Here is a 20,737-nt window from a genome sequence, read left to right as displayed (position 1 = left end):
TTCTTGGTGTTTATGTTAACTCACACCTGCTAATGATAACACTGTTTACATGGGAGTATGTACTTACCTGTGGGATTTGAGGATTAACTGGCATACAGCAGTAGTTCTTGCAATGTGTTGCTATGGCTTTTGTATTTTCCCTTTACATTCACTCCTTGAATGCCTGATATTTGTCTTTACTGGAATGTGTTGCTATGGCTTTCCTATTTTCCATTTACATTCACTCCTTGTAATGCATGATATATTTCTTTCAGCACTAAGTTCTTATATGTTTGCTGTGCCTTGGTGGCACTTTATGCAGTCTGGTGAGCCCAAGTTCTGGGGTTTGACACTTACAGGGGTATTTTATTTTGCTGCTGAGCAGTACTAGGGCCTTGTCAAACAGAGTGAATAAGGCACGTTTAAACAGTTGTAAGCAGGAAGCAGGAAGTCAGTGGGGACACCAGCTAGGGATGTGCAGGCTGGGTGTAGGGAAGGTCCATAGCTGCACATTTCTTTAACTGCAATAGCTGTACATATGTTCGACATTTGCTGTGACATTTGAAACCTTCCACCCTTGAGAGAGGGGTGAGGACAACTAAGTACATTATACTAACAATTATGAATATCAGGCACATGCAGCGCTTGTGAACTGCTATACTGTCATTAGTATGTTAGATGGCTACATTCTTTGATATTTCTGTGTTGTACTCCTACATAAGGGCATGCTTGTTAAAGTAATTCTACAGCTATTCGCAGAGTATGTAACAGCAGACAGGCTGATATGCCTGTGTGTTTCTGACACTTGCAGGCCTCAGATACTCTCAGGTATATATTTGACCAGCCTCAGGGAAAGGTACATATCAGTGGGATACACCCGTGATATATTTCAGATATTCTGCAGTTGTGACTGTGGGGTATTTTGAGCATATGTATTACTACACCATTTCTGACATGCAAGTAGTGTCTACTTTAACTTATTAACAGTTACCATTATGTAGGATTCCCCACCTTTCTGCCTACTGTTAGTACATTTCACAGGGAGTCAGTGGGGTACAGGTAACAGTTGTTTGCAAATCAGGGACATCCCTGTAAATCAGTCACAGTTGGGAGGTCTGGCCTCTTACCTATTCAAATATGGTGGTGTTTATCCTGCTCTGATACTGTGTGGGGTTTGTAAGGTGCTACTGTAACATTATTACCTACTAGCATGGCTGTTTCTCTTCTCACACTAATGTAATGCAATTCCACAAGAATTGCCAGTAAAGATACACAGAACAAGCTTTGTGTAATGGCCTTCCTATTTTCCCTTTACATTCACTCCTTGTATTTCATGATATATTTCTTTCAGCACCAAGTTCTTGTATATCTGCTGAGGCTCAGTTGTAATTCATGCAGACTAGTGTTTCCAATGTCTGGGGTTCGAGACTGACAGGGGTATTTTATTTTGCTGATGAGCAGACTACAGGCCTTGTCATAAAGAGTGACTAAGGCACTTTTAAGCAGTTGTAAGTGGGTTTGCACAAGTTTGCACGATGCTTATCTACACTTAGCTAAGCGCACACAAGCGCACACCCGCTGACTACTGCTTAAAAGTGCTTACTCCCGCTAACACCCGCGCTATTTTCTTTTAAAGAAATGAAAATGGGGAAATAGGAAAGTGGTGAAAAAGGGAACACAAAGAGGGTAGGACAGTAGGAAAACAAGCTTGGGATGTGCAGGAAGGATGTAGGGAAGGTCCATAGCTGCCCATTTCTTTATCAGCAACAGCTGTGTATATGTCTGAAATTTGGTGTGAAATTTGAAACCTTCCACCCCTGAGAGAGGGGTGAGGACAACAAAATATGTTGTACTGCCAATTAGAATTATCAGTTTACATGTCCAGTGGACATGTGTGCGAATTGGGCAGCTATGTATGGGGAGTAATTTTTTTGTGGGAACAGAGTGCCCTTTTTTATTTTTTTTTCAGGTGAGAGTGGAATGTGAGGTACAGGAAGTAGGTATATTTGGGGAGGTAGGTTGGGGAGGTTAACAGACAAGACAAACAAGATGCATACAGGGGCGGAGTATGACACATGTGGGGGGTAAACTCGATTGACGGGGAAGGATGTTTGGATATCGCGAGCCCATGAGCCCACAGATGGCAGCAGTGGAACTGAGATCCCCATCCATGGGCAGTTACCACTGCGCCTTCACAGCCCAGGCCGGGGCTGTGCTGGGGGCTGGATAGGACGGGCAGGCACACCCGTGAGTTGCACCACTCTCGCCTCGAGCTGGCATAGGGGATCAGTCACAGAACGCCTGATCTCACTATGCACCACAGACCGAACCCTATGGAGGGTGAGTGGGGGCTGTCCTCTGGCCACGCTTGCAGAGGGGGGACAAACCTCATCCCCTGCAGTGCTTCCACCCGAAGGTGGCACAGGGCCACCGGAGGAGGAGGTCCCGACCTGGGCACTGGTGCCAGGTGCACTCGCCAGCTGAGGTGGGAGAGGTGGGTCCGCTGGAACCCGCCTTGCCTGTTGTCCTATGTTTAGCAGTATTTTGTGGCATTTTGGGTTAGTAACAAACAACACCGTTCAAAATTAGTTGTAACAGCATGCATCAGTATTCCCATTAACCAAACACACATGAATTCCGAACACTGAGCAGCAAGCATAACACATGCATATTTAGAACAACAGTGCACATTCCAACAGCATGCAGGGTTGATTGGTGACAACAGGCCATCAGGTTTGGATATGTGAACAGGGGGCATGCATCAACGTATATGCAGATATGTATGAACCAACAGGACAAATGTCCATGGGAATTAATTGTGAGTACACATACCCAGTTTGGTGTGGAATGGCATAATTTGTGAAAATAGGGTAGGGTGGAGAAATATTACATTAACAACTTACACTACCTATACATATACTGTACATTCCTAGTAGATGCAGATATATATTCCCCACATGTATTAGTACAGTTTCCTGTATGTAACCTTAGGAATGTTGGTGATGGGGATGTTACTGCTACATTAATATACATTCCATTTTTATTCATATATGTTCATATCTGGCTCTGTTCAGGTACAGCATCCTGCTACATTTGATTTATATGGGTCTAGACAACTGTGGATGTTCAGCATTTCATACAACCATACTATCTCCATAATGCAAGGGTACAGCAACATAATATTATGTAGTGACTGCAGTATACCTTTATTCCAGACGTATTACAGCTTTCTTGGTAGCTTCAAACTGTCTTTCTCACACTCTCTCACTTATTTTATATTTACATTTCAGAATGGTACTTAATTCTAGGCTTTATTAAAATTTATTACTGGGTTACAACAATCCTTTCCAGCTGACTCACTTATTTCATATGGCAAAATTTACAAGGATGTATTCGACACTTGTCTACCCTTTGTTGATTGATTACCACTCATTTTCAGGCTGAAGCAGTTATCTGATATTACAATACAGGTGGAAACTCTATTTGAGACTTGTTTAATCTTTATTACTGGATTGCAATACACTCTTTTCCAGACTGCATCACTTATCTAATCTTACAATACTAGCAGAATCTTTATTCCAGGCTTATTTTACCTTTATTACTGGGTTACAACAATGAACTCTTTTACAATCTGTCTCACTTATATTCTATAAAAATACCAGCTAAATAATTACTAACCTACCTGGTGGTGCAACCTCAGCAGCCTATCAGCATAGGCTTGCTGATTCGCGGAACGGACACCTGCAGCTGTAATATAAATGAAGGAATATTGGAACATACCTCTCCATACTATAGGCTAGGATAGCATTTCTTACAAACATAATTACATGGATACTTACTCAGTAGTGGGGCATTGGGCATTTGGTGGGCCTCCTTGATTCAACGGTTCAGTTGGTCCTCCTTACATCGCTTCAGCTCCGCATGGTGGTGATGGACCTGTTCACCAGTCCTTGGAATGCCTGTGGCACTGGTGAGATCATGTGCCAACCGCTTCCATGCCTCTGCCTTGTATGCACCCCATTGAACCTGGCCCTGCATGAGTTCTGCTTCATGATCATGGACTAGGAGCCAAACCATATATTTTGACTCCTCAACACCCCATCTTTGTGCTCTAAAGCGATTTCCCTCTCCTGCACCTGCCATCCTGACTGCAAATGGGTACCACAATCAGTTATGGTGTGTATTCCCACCTATGCGGCTTTTATATGCCGGTTTTTCCCGCATTTATCTCTGATTGGCCATTTTGGATATTTATCAGCTTAAAGCAAACCTGCTTTGTCATGGTTCTATTTTCATTCATTCCTATATATATGCTAATACTGTATTTCTCAATACAACTGTCATGGCTTAGTGGTTCAGTACATTGACTATGGTGCACAGTATCCCGAGTTCGACTCTTGGCATTGCTTTTTTTTTTTACTACTGTCTAGACAGGCTAGGAGGTGTGTCTGTGTAAAGGCGGCTTTGATACAGCTTGCCCAATGTTGCCCGCCGGTAAGCTGGTTGCCGCGCTGCGCAGCTCTGCGCAAACGGCTTACGCTGGGTAATGCGTTATTTAGCTATGAGCATTCATATTATGCTGGGTGAAGCGCTGCTGAGCTACGGGCACTCATTTTAAGCTTGTTAAAGTGCTGCTCACCTACGGGCACTCAAATGCAGCTTGTTAAAGCATTGCTCAGCTATTGGCAATTATAATCCTTTTTTATAAATTATTCTGTCGGATGTCTTCACAAATACATGGCCCATTTCATTACATTTTACTTAAATTATAGTTATATATATAACTGGTGGGAGAGGTGGGTCCGCTGGAACCTGCCTTGCCTGTTGTCCTATGTTTAGCAGTATTTTGTGGCATTTTGGGTTAGTAACAAACAACACCATTCAAAATTAGTTGTAACAGCATGCATCAGTATTCCCATTAACCAAACACACATGAATTCCGAACACTGAGCAGCAAGCATAACACATGCATATTTAGAACAACAGTGCACATTCCAACAGCATGCAGGGTTGATTGGTGGCAACAGGCCATCAGGTTTGGATATGTGAACAGGGCGCATGCATCAACGTATATGCAGATATGTATGAACCAACAGGACAAATGTCCATGGGAATTAATTGTGAGTACACATACCCAGTTTGGTGTGGAATGGCATAATTTGTGAAAATAGGGTAGGGTGGAGAAATATTACATTAACAACTTACACTACCTATACATATACTGTACATTCCTAGTAGATGCAGATATATATTCCCCACATGTATTAGTACAGTTTCCTGTATGTAACCTTAGGAATGTTGGTGATGGGGATGTTACTGCTACATTAATATACATTCCATTTTTATTCATATATGTTCATATCTGGCTCTGTTCAGGTACAGCATCCTGCTACATTTGATTTATATGGGTCTAGACAACTGTGGATGTTCAGCATTTCATACAACCATACTATCTCCATAATGCAAGGGTACAGCAACATAATATTATGTAGTGACTGCAGTATACCTTTATTCCAGACGTATTACAGCTTTCTTGGTAGCTTCAAACTGTCTTTCTCACACTCTCTCACTTATTTTATATTTACATTTCAGAATGGTACTTAATTCTAGGCTTTATTAAAATTTATTACTGGGTTACAACAATCCTTTCCAGCTGACTCACTTATTTCATATGACAAAATTTACAAGGATGTATTCGACACTTGTCTATCCTTTGTTGATTGATTACCACTCATTTTCAGGCTGAAGCAGTTATCTGATATTACAATACAGGTGGAAACTCTATTTGAGACTTGTTTAATCTTTATTACTGGATTGCAATACACTCTTTTCCAGACTGCATCACTTATCTAATCTTACAATACTAGCAGAATCTTTATTCCAGGCTTATTTTACCTTTATTACTGGGTTACAACAATGAACTCTTTTACAATCTGTCTCACTTATATTCTATAAAAATACCAGCTAAATAATTACTAACCTACCTGGTGGTGCAACCTCAGCAGCCTATCAGCATAGGCTCGCTGATTCGCGGAACGGACACCTCCAGCTGTAATATAAATGAAGGAATATTGGAACATACCTCTCCATACTATAGGCTAGGATAGCATTTCTTACAAACATAATTACATGGATACTTACTCAGTAGTGGGGCATTGGGCATTTGGTGGGCCTCCTTGATTCAACGGTTCAGTTGGTCCTCCTTACGTCGCTTCAGGTCCGCATGGTGGTGATGGACCTGTTCACCAGTCCTTGGAATGCCTGTGGCACTGGTGAGATCATGTGCCAACCGCTTCCATGCCTCTGCCTTGTATGCACCCCATTGAACCTGGCCCTGCATGAGTTGTGCTTCATGATCATGGACTAGGAGCCAAACCATATATTTTGACTTCTCAACACCACATCTTTGTGCTCTAAAGCGATTCCCCTCTCCTGCACCTGCCATCCTGACTGCAAATGGGTACCACAATCAGTTATTGTGTGTATTCCCACCTATGTGGCTTATATATGCCGGTTTTTCCCGCATTTATCTCTGACTGGCCATTTTGGATATTTATCAGCTTAAAGCAAACCTGCTTTGTCATGGTTCTATTTTCATTCATTCCTATATATATGCTAATACTGTATTTCTCAATACAACTGTCATGGCTTAGTGGTTCAGTACATTGACTATGGTGCACAGTATCCCGAGTTCGACTCTTGGCATTGCTTTTTTTTTTACTACTGTCTAGACAGGCTAGGAGGTGTGTCTGTGTAAAGGCGGCTTTGATACAGCTTGCCCAATGTTGCCCGCCGGTAAGCTGGTTGCCGCGCTGCGCAGCTCTGCGCAAACGGCTTACGCTGGGTAATGCATTATTTAGCTATGAGCACTCATATTATGCTGGGTGAAGCGCTGCTGAGCTACGGGCACTCGTTTTAAGCTTGTTAAAGTTCTGCTCACCTACGGGCACTCAAATGCAGCTTGTTATAGCATTGCTCAGCTATTGGCAATTATAATCCTTTTTTATAAATTATTCTGTCGGATGTCTTCACAAATACATGGCCCATTTCATTACATTTTACTTAAATTATAGTTTTATATATATATATATATATATATATATATATATATATATATATATATATATATATGTCAGGGGATTGTTTCATAGTTATTTAAATAAAAATGGTGACTGATGTTGTGGGGGCTTGAATCGTGACTACCTCCTCTTTGGCCAACGTCTCTACCACTATGCTATTGCTACTTGGCTTAATTTGCATATGTAGATCTTATATGCTTTTCAATTTCATATATGCTAACTGTGGCTGAGCAAAGGGCATACCATTGCAAACGAGCGCAATTGCGGGCAAACATTTTTGAAATTATAGAAAAACAAATGAAACTGCTATTTTTACGTTTTACACATTTTTCAGTAGGGTTTTGTCTCTGGGGATGTATGGTGTTGTGTTCCTTGACATTTCTAAGGACTCGCTCATGGGTGTTTACTTTCAGGCCTCTGACTCTTCTGGGGGCGTGTCCCTTTGCAGTACTCAGCATTCAGACATGCCCCCTACTTACCTACACGGACCGTGTTAGCCTAGGGTATGATTCAGCATGCCCTCATGAATATGCATGGCATGCTGACGTCATACCGTTCAACTGCAGACTCCGAGTAAGACATATTAAGTCTTACACGGAGGTTTCGTGAATCCGGCCCAGTATTTAGCCATTTGCCATTTAGTGCTTTGATAACGTAATATAGACCCACACAGGTAATGGGAATAAATTAAAGAATTAAGGGCTTAAAAAGTGTTTTCATATAACAAAATGAATAGTATATTAAGAGGTATTTCACGCAACTCATTTATGCTTGGCAATAGGAAGTATTTTTTTATAACTGCAATAAACTGTTTACAATTATTTATATATAGCAGTAGTTGATAGAGCATGACACGAAGATAAACAGAAAACCCCCTCTAAGCAATTATTACATATAGACAACATAATTATTGGCTCTATAAGGAGGATTAGCTATTTATGCTTTGTGAATTGAGGAATAAAACCAGCTGATAGATATTGACTTGGGTATACTATAGGATGCTAATTACTTGATGAAAATATGCAACCGAGGAAATGGGAATAAACTGCATGCAATACTGGCAATTTGAGGACTTCTGATGTTGCTAAATGAAGAATTGTCAATGTATATTTAAAAGCAGAACATTATTCTACGTATAATAACAATGAATGTGAAATGAACTTCTTAGTTTAGCTTAACAAAATGGATGTCAAAATATATTTGCTGTTGTGCTGCTCATTAGTTCCAAGAAAACAAAATGAAAGCCATTTAAAGAGACTGTAATAGCAACTAAATGCAAAATATTTGGAAAATTCTCAATATCTTATTTTCTGCACATTGGCATAAGGTACAAATTAAAGTCTCCTATTATGAAATACGGAATAAATCAGAAACATGGAGGCTGCTTATAAAATTCAAAAAAAAAATTCTACTGGGTTGCAAATTAATCTGTTGCTATCATGTGAAGTATTCAGCTGAGTAAACTGTAGCATAATATACATTATATGCAAATACAAATTAAATTGGGCAGTTGATGGAACCATGGAGGTGATAAGATGGATAAGTTAAGAGGGAACAGACTGATATGCTGTAATACATGTGAGCTAACAATGTAGATAAGGGACTTATTTGGATGAACTTTATGACGCTATGTAGGAGAGAAGGAAGTCTGGAGTGGAATAATAGGGAATTCCAAGGTGAACACAGTCTCACTTTTTCCAGGACAGTCCCGGTTTGGAAGTCTCTGCTCCTGGAATCCCAAACATTGTCTTTGGGGCACAGAAATGTCCCAGTTTAGACTGCTCAGTCTGAATGGTGACCTGGCTTCCTTGGGCAGCCAGTCCTACTGCTTTCCCATCCTGACCAGCTCTGGGGACTTTACGATTTTTTGGGGATGTCATTGGGTATGAGGTAAGGTCAGATGTCTTCACCCTGGAAGCAGCCTTCCATGCTCTGCCACCATCTGTCAGTCACTCCCTCCAGGACTTCTCTTGTGGGGTGCTCTGCTTGACCCCACTCACTTCTCGGATAGGAGCTTTCCAGGCCCCACACCCATCTGCCTGGCACACCCTTACTGACTTCTCTCAGGCCCGACCCCTACAGGCCTCCCCTTCGACCTGGCAAAGAGACCTTCTCCAGCCATGGCCCATCATGTCAGGTAACTCCACCACCTCCATGTCTCCTGCAGGCTGCCAAATCATGCCAGATTGCTCATGCCCTCAGACCGTCTCAGGGGAGCTTCCCTCTGATCCTGTCCACCCCTTCAGAAGTCCCCTCAGCTGCTGAGGGGCAGACCCACTCTCATGAAGGCTTCAGAGTCTCCCTGCTTTCCCATCCAGAGCAGCTCTGGGGACTTTAAGATCTTACAAGGATGCCGTCGGTTATGGGGTGAAGTTGGATGCCTTCTCCCCAGCAGAAGCTCTCCAGGACCATCCGCCATCCACCCTGGTACTTCTTCAAGGATCCATTATGGGAAGCTCTGCCTGATCCATTTCACCCAGGCAGGAGATCTCCAGGCCCTACTGCTGTCTGCCAGTTGCTCCTTTAAGGACTTCTGCTGTGGGGAGCTCTGCCTGATCCCCCCTTACCCAGCCCTACCACTATCTGACTCTCTACCCCTTCCAAACCTACTTCCCAGGGGGTGCATGGTCCATAACCCCTCTTCCAGGTGGGAGCTACCCTGTTCCAGTCACTTTCCACCTCTCTCTCCCTTCCAGACTTCCATCGGGATGGACCCCCTCCAGGCTTAAACTTCTGCCCAGGAGAGAGAGCTCTTTTCCAGGGTTACATATCTCCTGACTGCTGCCAAATCATGCAGTGTTGCACATGCTCTTGGAGCCTCTCAGGGGATCTTTTCAGCCTCATGGAACTCTGCTAGGCCACAAAGCCTCAGACAGTCCCTCATCCAGACTTCTGTGACACTGGTTCTCCCCTTTGCCTTGCACCTATGGCTTTCAATCTCACAGGGGAGATAGTCCTGGGTCCCCCCATCCCTGTGCAGTTTGCAACATACCTCAGCCTCTCCTCCCCATGGTGACAGCCGCTGACGAATGTGAATCACTTTGTACCTCCTGGCATGTGGCCTCTTGACTCCTGGGTGGTGCCGTTCATAGAGTGGCATCCCCACAGTGCTGGGTGAAGGACAGAAGGCCAACCTGACAACTCTAGTGCGAGATGAAATGGTGGCCCTATCTACACTCCCACGGGGGCCAAGAGAATGGGATTGCAGACCTGGCTTCTCGGGTCAACCCTCAAGCATCCCACTTTAAGTCCTGTAACAAAATGGTCACCTTGGGGAATTCAGGTGGATAATATGGAAACTTAGATGTTGGTAAAAGATGGCTACAAATGACAGCAGATAGTATGTCAGAAAACTGACTCCATTCAAGACACCCCAGGGCAAGGTAGATGGGGAGATAGTGTTGCATGATGAGTGGGAGAGGGTCAGGCAAGTAAGAACAGGCAGAAACAAGCCCACTAAGGAGACAGGCAAGGGACAAGTAGAGAAGAATAATAGGGACCTAAAGCAGGGGAAGCATGTAAGATACAGCCAGAGAATGACAGTCATGATGTTATTGACATTTTTTTATGTACTGAATAAGGCCAGGTCTCAAAATGGTCCATTGACCAGTGTAAATACCCAGTTAGCAAACAGTGAGAGAACGATGAAAGAAAGATGAGGTGACAGCATGCAAAATTATTGGGAATGTGGTGCTAGCGGCTGATCAAAACTGAGAATGGGAAGGGGACTAGACAGCAGTGATGAGAGTCTGTAAGAAGAAACTAAAAGGAATGGAGAAGGTATTTTTATGAAGAGCAGGGAATCATGAACTTCTACAGGATGCCACTACAACTGTTTTTCAATTCAAAACCAGATACAGAGTGTTATACATGGTATTTTAGAACTGGAAATGTTAACCTTTCAGATCATATATATACAAAAAACTGGGGGGGTGGGCATTCATGAAGTTACATTGACAGGTACACCTTCATGCACATGTTGCAGTAACCTTTTGGTATTTATCAGTGGGCCTAACACTGTGTTGCCCTGTGTTCCAGGACACAGACAGAAGGGGGGCACTAGACACCAGGGATTACTTTACAGTTAAGTGCCATAACATCACCATCATCAGTATGGGGATTGGGGGTTGGGAGAGCCACTAGCCATCAGTGCAACTACAATTGTACCATAACTGTACTTAAACTATGACAGGGATCCAGGGTGGTGGGGCACACTAGCCAACAGTCATACTAGACACATGCAATAATGACACTTAAACTATTAGGTAGACTGGGGAGAAGGGTGAACCACAAGAGGCCAGACAAGTGAAGTACAGGCACAGTGTCTATAGTGTGCATGTGTGTACGTGTGTGAGCTGTGGGGGGGGGGGGGCAGTGACTGGGAGATGAATGCCAATGCTTGTATGAGCAGCAGTTTATCACCGCGATGTGAAGACCTCATTGCAGCTAACATGCCTCTGATGTGCAAACTACAGTGCCTTGTGAGCAGGATCTTTTTGGTGCAATTCATGCAGCATGTGCTAGGTCCTTTAATGTATTTCTGGAAAGTTCTCCAATTTCCTGAAGGATGATAAAATCAAGGCGTATAGTCATAGCCTATGCCATCAGCTTAATACTACCAGAAATGGGAAGGATCAGCATAAAAAAGTCTTTGACATCCCTGAGAGAACCATTTACATTTCATCAAGATCATTCATTGATCATAAAACAAATATTAGCCACTTCCCCCAGATTAGGGGATGACCTCTCTAATGTCCTGACTTTCAGTAAGCAAATTTCAGTTGTATGATGGAAGCAAAGAGGACTAGACTATTATTCCATAAACTTTATTCATCTTGTTATATTTCTGCACGGTCAGAAAAATGTATAGGTTCTAGGTTATTACAAGGCTAATGACCACTATGGTCCTTAACAAGCTTAGCCACATAGCCCAAACCATTTGGCTCCCGAGTATTATGGACCTCTATATGGGGATCATGCTAGTAGGAAGGTAACTAAGGATTTGTAGGTGGGGGTCTTAGTATGGGTTACCATGTGGGACTTCTGATTTCTATACTTCTGAATTACACATACTTTATGTCCACAAACTGACTCTTTAGAACTGACAAAATGATGCAACAGTAACTACCTCCAGAACTTCTTAGTGGAAAAGACTACAACTACTCATTAAGGAAACAATGGTGTCAAATTGTAATAAATTTGCAAAGGCAGTATCTGCCATGGAAAACAGATTTCTGTTTCATTACTAATCAAATATGACACATATATGCAATTTCTAACACAGTGTTCAATCAAATGACACAGCTATATCTGTGAGAACAAAATGTTTTCAAGATGCAAAGAATTCATTGTTTGTCATATGACCAAAATATTGAGGAAACTGCACTGAAGTGCTTTTAAATTATGAAAAAAGGTACCCCACAACAGTTGACTCTGCACCAAATTTGTTTCTAACCTAATACACCTCATTAAAAACTTACTATGAAAAAAATCATCTGATACACAGAAAACCCACAATGAGGTTTAGATTGTTATAAACAGTTATCCCCCTAAGATGACTTAATAACTAAAGACAGCTACAAGAAGATGGCATACAAGTCTGAACATGGAAATATGGATGTGCAGTCATCAGCATAACAGTGGGAAAGCTTGAAAGAAATGACACACACACGCACACATGCACACACACACACACACACACACACACACACACACACACACACACACACACACACACACACACACACACTCATGCATATTTGTCATATTAACCTTTGTCATTTTATTTTATTTTATTTTATTTTACATTTGTTGACCGGGCTAGTCCAGCTGGATATATGTCCATTTTCAGTGGAGGCCCGGGGAGAAAAGCTCCACAAATTACAACAACATAAAAGGTCAAGACAAAGACAATAACAGTATAATTTGGTACATAAGTTTTAAGAATTATAGTACAAGCCTAAGATTATATTTTTATATTTCAGTAGGAAAAAGGAAAAATTTATCTAAGAATAGATGAATAAGACTAATACATTTGTATTAGAAATGGTGTAGTACAAATCTTTATAACATATTACAAAATTAGATACACCTAGTAATTTATGATAAGAGATACTAAGGTCTCACAAAAACCTAAGAAAGAAAAACACTAGAGATCAATAGATAGAGTATAGAAGAACAGCAAACAAGGATGGATTTCTAGTGTTATTTAACACATAGGTTGTGATACTATATGAAGGTGTTTGATCATTCCACAGTATATACTTATTTACATGAGAAAAAATCCTAAGGAAGGTTAAGCTCACTAAAAATTAGTGAGACAACACAGGATCATGATCATGGGAGGCTAGGAATTGTGGGAGTCTAGTTAATAGTTAGGTACTTAGTCTGGGTTAACACAGGGGCATAGCCAATGTGATATGAGGTAGGGTTTAAGCTTGCTTTTAAATAAGCTGACAGAGGATATTGAGGTTAGTTGGCTTGGGAGGATGTCCCAGGCTTTACCTACTGTATTGGAGAACAAGGTGTCACCAGCTAAGTTGTTGGATTTTGATATTTGTACAAGTAGGTTATTAGCTGAGCGTAAGGTCTTGAGGTTATTATACGGGATGACTAGGGATGTAAGTATGGGTGTATTTTGAGGTAAATACAGGATCTTATGGGCTACTATTAATTGATTGAAAAGTATTAAATTTGGCAGCTCTAACCATCCTAACTGATACAGATTGATACAGTGATGAATTCTATAGGAGGACCCAGCTGCAAATCTGGCAATATTGTTGTAAGAGGATGTAAGTTTACTCAGATTACTTCTACATATTTTGGTATATATAGGGGAGGCATAGAGCAAGGTAGAGATGAGGTGGGTACGAGCAATAGTAACCCTGGCTGGAGGTGTAAGAAAGGGTTTTATTCTATAGAGGGAACCTAGTTTCTTGTTTACTATTTTTATGGTGTTATTAATGTGAGGTTCAAAGGACAAGTTGTTATCTATTAGTACCCCGAGTAGTTTGGTGGTTGGTTCAGGAGATATTATAGTTCTATCATTTGAAGTAATAGTAAAGTTAAGTGGGGAGGTTCTGCGGGTGGGGGTAAATAGTAACATTTTTGTTTTTTTGGGGTTAAGGATAAGACGTCTTTGTAGGAGCCAGTTTTCAACTGTACTAAAGGTCATTTGGGTTAGTGACTGAAGTTCTGATTGAGAAGAAGCAGCGCATATGAGTGTGGAGTCGTCAGCGTATTGGATACAGTCAGCTTGAGGAATTACAGAATGAAGGTCATTTGTAAAGATGGAGAAGAGTAATGGGCCTAATATAGATCCTTGCTGGACCCCCAGAGTGACTGGGATGTGGGAAGATAAAGTATTTTCCCATAGTACAGCCTGTTGCCTGTTATGTAGGTATGATTGGAACCACTGTATAGTATGGTTGTCCAATGACAGGTTTTTGAGTGTGTCTATAAGGAGATGGTGATTCACCATGTCAAATGCTTTGGACAGGTCAATAAAAACAGCTGAGGATAGAGTATCAATATTATGATTACTGTTAATATGGTAAGTGAAGGATAAGAGAGCAGAGGTGGTGCTATGAAATGGTCTAAAGCCATGTTGACAGGGTGCTAATAAATTGTGATCGAGTCAGTAGGTTAACAGTTGTATGTGTATACATTTCTCCATTATTTTTGTCAAAGGAGATAGAATAGCTATGGGCCTACAATTGGACAACTCTTTGGAGTTACCGCCCTTATGCAGGGGAATTATGAGAGACTTTCCAGATTAGGGGAATAGATCCTTCAGAAATAGTTCTGTTAATGAGGATGGATATGGGGTAGGCTATGACTTTAGCAGCTTTTTGCAGGTATTCTGCAGGTAATTTATGAGCAGAGAGAGTAGTGGGTTTAAGTTTCTGTATGAGGTTACAGATAAGTGAAGTGGGCACTGGCTGAAAATGAAATTGATGAGAATTATTGGTAAAGGTTGTGGCAGAGCCTGGGATGCTAGGGTATAGCTGGTTGGCTAGGGATTGTATGGTTTCAGTGAAAAAAGTATTAAATGAGTCAGCTATTTGGATGGGATTGTTGTGATCAGAGCCAGAGGGAGTACTTGAGCATCCAGGGTATAGGAGGTTATTGATACCTCGCCAGAATTTTTGGGGATTATTTTGGTTGGTTTGTTGTAGTAGGTAGTAGTAGTTTCTTTTATCGGCTAATATGGCTTTTTTTGTTTCATTTCTTAGCTGACTGAATTGCAGGTGGTCTGAGGAGCTTTTTGTTGAGCGCCATTTGGCCCATTGTTTATTTCTTTGGAGGATTTTTTGTTTGGTCGTTTTGGTGAGCCATGGTGCCGGTTTGGTTCTAATTCTAACTTTGCGTAATGAGGCATGGCTGTCTAAAATGGTTAGAAATTTAGAGTTAAAGTATTTCATGGCATTATCTATTGGGAGGTATTTCAGGGGTGACCAGTCACAGGTGACTAGTTCAGCTTGAAAGTGAGCAGGGTTAGAATTTTTGGTAGTGCGAATAGTTCTGCAGATAGTAGAGTTTAGGATGACAGTTTTTGTTCTGATTAAATAGGTAAGCAAGTGATCACTTATGTCCTCAGGGAGGGTGCCTGTTTTATAGTTTAGTTGGGGGGTATTAGTGAATATCCAGTCAAAGGTACTAGTTTTGTTGTTAGTTTTATTGGTGCGGGTTGGGGATGTTATAGTTTGGGTAAAACCATATAAGTTTATATGAGTAGAAGGCTGCTCAGATATACAGGAGTTCCAGTTAATGTTAAAATCTCTAAGTATAATGGTTTCTTGGGGGTAGTTACTTGAGAGCCAGCTGAGGATAGCCTCTAATGTGTTGATGTTATTGCCTGGGGGAAGATAGACACATGATAGATATATGGCTTTGCTTTTGTTAAGCTGAACCTTAGTTAGAAGAATTTCTGCATTGTTGCAAAGTGGAGGTTTGGAGTCTAACAAGGTAACTTGTAATCCATTCTTATAAAGTATGGCTACGCCTCCTCCTTTTTTAATGTTACGGTCACGTCTTATGATATTATAGCCAGGGGGTAGAACTGCACTGTCTTGTATTGATGGATTAAGCCATGTTTCAGACAGACAGAGGATGTCAAAGGAATAAACATCAATAAGGGCATGCAGGTGAGCTATTTTGTTATTGATGCTACGGATATTAAGATGAGTTATCAGGAGAGAGTTGGGGGGCTTGGTAAGTGTCTGTGTGATTGAATTTGTTGGTGTATCAGGCTGTGCAGCTGTGATAGTGGTAGGACCTGGGTTAGGGTGTGTATCACCATCTAACAGGGAGTGGACCTGAACTTTTAGGATGAGTTGTAGAAGCTTAAAAATTAGGTTCTTATTTTTTCTAGCTAGTGGGTTACATTGAGAGATGTGATGGAGTCTATGAAATATGGCTGCTGAGTACTTAGCTGAGCTGGGGAGGTTGCAAACACTATGAGTGGAGCTGGAGATAAGGACAGAGGTGTGTGTGATGCGGGTATGCAGTCCTAGGAATCTATGGTGTTCGTAGAGAGTAAGTAGATAGGGAATAAGTATAATTAGGAGTAGTAATAAAGGTAAGGGTTTACAGGATCCTTGAGCCATTTGTTTAGGTTAAGGTGGTTAAATGTAGGGATATTTGTGGATAGAGTGGTAGGGTAATGGATAAAGGTAAATGAGTGATGGTTCTTTAAGGGGGAGGAGATAGGGGTAAAGTGAGAATATAATAGAGGTAATAGCACTTTAAGGGGAGGAGTTAGAGGTTGGTCCTAATGCATAGGGGTGTGGCAGTTAGAGTATAAGTTTAGGACCACTGGGGGCGAGTGGAATTTGGGGGCAGGGTAGCGGAGCGGAGTGAGCCCGCAGGGCGAACGGAGCGGGATGAGCCACAGAGGAGTTCACCCTAGGAAAACAATCAGAGGAGCAGTAAGCAAAGGTAAGTAAAGCAGAAGAGGGTAAGGTGACACAATGCCTTGATAATAGAATATACAGAGAGGGTTGGCAGTGAAGAATATTAGAAGAAAGAAAGAATAGAGTGGGAGTATTAGCTCTTCCAGCAAACACATTTTTAAAGTTCCTTTGCTTGCTCTGCTCTTATAAGCCTAGTGTAAACCATCAATGACACCATGCAAACTGGGCGGATACCTTTCTGATGCTGAGAAAAATGTGGCTACAAAGACACTTTATTTCTCTGTGTTCCTCCTAACACTAACATTTATCCAAAATATTTTCCATGGCTGACAAGGCCTTCTCAAGGTCAGGAAGATATAATGCACATCTGTTAGGAAGTGCTTGTCTGAAGGACTAAAGCAGAATTTATGGGAAAGGTTAAACACACCTGTTAAAGCAACCAATAACTAGTACAATCAACAAAGGGGAAGGAGGGTTGCATTGCTTGTCTCCAATCTAATGAAACTGCAGAAGATAATATGTCATTATTTATTATGTAAATTGTTTGAATAAGATGCAGCAGCTTAGTCCAGCTCAACATTTTGCATCCAGTCACCTTTGGTAGAACTGTTAACTTAGAATGGCAATGCATGATACAAAATGTTTTCAGAAGGTCTATAAAGAGAAAGAGAAGACCATAGTATATGTTTTTTGGTAGGTGCACAATATTGTTATGGCTTGGAATAGCAGTCTAGCTTGCAATGAAGCAAAGAAATCTGTGAAAAATGCAACAACAACATAGCTAATTTAATTATTGCGGTATATCTCTAGCCTTTAACCTCCTGTGGCCCATACCATGCTTTCACAAAACAGCGACAAGAAAACCTAAGAATTCGTTGGACAATCGTTGTCTACCAAATACCTTATTATATGCCTCCAAAAGAGATAACAATCATTCTGAGTAATTTATAAAATTAATAGAGAGGTTGCTATCTTGTTGTACTATCAGACCTTCAGTATTTAATTGCCTTATAAATCTGTCACATAAATTGCTCCTTCTATGATCAAAGAACCACTACTTGAATGGCTGAGGTCAGTTGTCCTAAAGAATCTGTCTGTACGAGATTAAAATCTAGTATTTCCATGCTTTTGTCTAGTTTAGAGTCAACAGTATCTGTGTTTTTTTAAATCTACCAGACATAGTATTCTTCAAGAAGGAGTTCTCTACCTGACAGGCAAACTTCAAACATGCCTTCCAGTCTTGGGTTCTTCAATCTACACAGTCAAAGATTATCACTAGGGTCCCTTTTATAGGTTTCAGGTTACCTAACGAGATCTCAAAGGATGTGATATTTGTATGCGGTTTGTTTGTTCCAGTCTGTGCTTTCAGTTATCAAGGCTATTCTGTCTTATTCGAGCCTTTGCTTATTATGAAGATAAATGGCTTCTGCATGTGTTTGAATAGTGCAGGACACCTAGACACATCACTGATAAGGCCCGCCTGCTCTCTGTAACTTGCAATGCTTGGGCAGTGTCCTCACTTGATTGGTATCGCACATTCTGGAGCTGCTGTGCCAGTCATTTAATAAATCAGGTGCTCATTGCAGGGTTACAATAAATTTTATTGGGCGGCCACAGTGGTGGAGTAGTTAGCGTTGCCGCCTTCCAGCAAAAGGTTGTCTGGTTCGATTCTTGGCTGAGGAGCCTTCTGTGCAGAGTCTGCATGTCCTCCCTGTGGTTGCGTGGGTTTTCTCCAGGTGCACCGGTTTCATCCCTAAGACATGCAGTAGGTGGATTGGACACTCTAAATTGACCCTAGGTGTGAATGTGTGCCTTCTGTGGAAGGTTGGGCGCCGGGCTGGCAACTCGACACCATAAAACTCCACTGCCAATCATGAGCGGACAGATGATCCGCTGTGGCAACCCTTAACCAGGAAAAGCTGGAAGAAGATGATTGCAATAAATTTTATTGCTAATAATTGGTAAAAAAAAAAGAGAACAATCACTTGAAAATATTTTGGTTATTCAGCACTTTAATACTATCTACTAGAAATTTCTTAGATATTACCTCAAATTTCTACAAGTCTATGAAAGTGTGCCTCTCTGTCTTGTTCTCAGTGCAGTTTTTAAGTTTATGGATGAAACTATTGGATATAAACACAAGGATGTTAGCCGAGAGATTATAATCTTTAGAGGATTGCTAACAATAACAATAGCCAGTTCTTGTTTTATGCATTTGTAGTGCACGGAGCATGGTGATTATGCTCCATTATTCAGAAAAAGATAAATCAGTTAAGTGCTAAAGTGGCAAGAGACACAACCTTAACAAATGTTAAGCACCCCTTTTCAATTTGTTATGGTTGAGCTTCAGGCTAGGCAATAAAATCTGCCAGTACTGATCAGCAAATGACTGTAGCAGAATAAACTGTTTGTTTCTTCCTGATGTCTGTTCTGATAACATGTCCCTGTCTTCCTGATGTCTGTTCTGATAACATGTCCATGTCTTCCTGATGTCTGTTATGATAACATGTCCCTGTCTTCCTGCTGTCTGTTCTGATAACATGTCCCTGTCTTCCTGCTGTCTGTTCTGATAACATGTCCCTGTCTTCCTTCTGTCTGTTCTGATAACATGTCCCTGTCTTCCTGATGTCTGCTGTGATAACATGCCCCTGTCTTCCTGCTGTCTGTTCTGATAACATGTCCCTGTCTTCCTGATGTCTGTTCTGATAACATGTCCCTGTCTTCCTGATGTCTGTTCTGATAACATGTCCCTGTCTTCCTGATGTCTGCTCTGATAACATGTCCCTGTCTTCCTGCTGTCTGTTCTGATAACATGTCCCTGTCTTCCTGATGTCTGTTCTGATAACATGTCCCTGTCTTCCTGATGTCTGATGTTCATCGTGCATACAGCTGCAGTCATAACAGATGGGTTCTCCTGCCGTCAGGCGGGTCCTCGGTCGGCCGAATTCCAAAGTCTAGGTCCGGCGTCGGTTGTCGTCGCTTCTTCCCTGACGTCAGTGCACCAGGGGTACAAAAATAACCAGCCGACACCATTTTCTTCAGTCTTTCTTGCCGTGCGGTGCCCGAAGCAGAAGCAGTTCGCAAGTGCCGGTCAGCCAGCTCCTGAAATTATGAAAAATTTTGCAATCAAAGTCATCTAAAAGCTAAGTACCCCGTTTGGGAAACTTTTCTTGCCTCAGACCAATGTCAGACAAAGTTAATAATTGTATTTCATGTGGGAAGCAAATACCGCATAAGGATTTCCATTCCCTCTGTATTCCTTGTTTAGGCCCAGACCACGATGTCTCGGTCTGTCGCTTTTGTGCTACATTCAACAAATGCACCATTAAGTGTCAGGTGGAGTTCGCCCAGCATTATTTTAGCAAAAAATTTAACTATATTATGTCGTCGGATACTCTGACTCCAGTTTTGTCTAAAAAACCCAAAGACAAGGACCGACACACGAGGTCCGCGGCCTCTACCTACACCACACCAAAGCCGACTCCACGTGGTCCAGTTCTCAGCGAGGCACCTACACAGCCCGTGACTACCGACGACACTACATTGATGGTGTCTCCTGTGCCCGAGGTCGCAGGCTCCTCAGCCCACACCCCGACTTCAGATACCGAAGCCACTTTTGGCGGTGAATCTCAAAATGTGGACAGGTCTACTTCCTCTCAAGGTGTCTTCAGACCTTCCTCTTCTTTCTCCATCAAGGCTTACACTAAGTCTAAAGCAGCCATGCAGTCGAAGAGACAAGCTACACAGGGCCCATCTCCAGGCCCC

Source organism: Protopterus annectens, chromosome 3.part0 (genome assembly GCF_019279795.1).
Source record: "Protopterus annectens isolate FY-2018-M chromosome 3.part0, PAN1.0, whole genome shotgun sequence".
In the NCBI taxonomy this organism is placed as follows: Eukaryota; Metazoa; Chordata; order Ceratodontiformes; family Protopteridae; genus Protopterus; species Protopterus annectens.
This window is presented reverse-complemented; position numbering follows the sequence as displayed.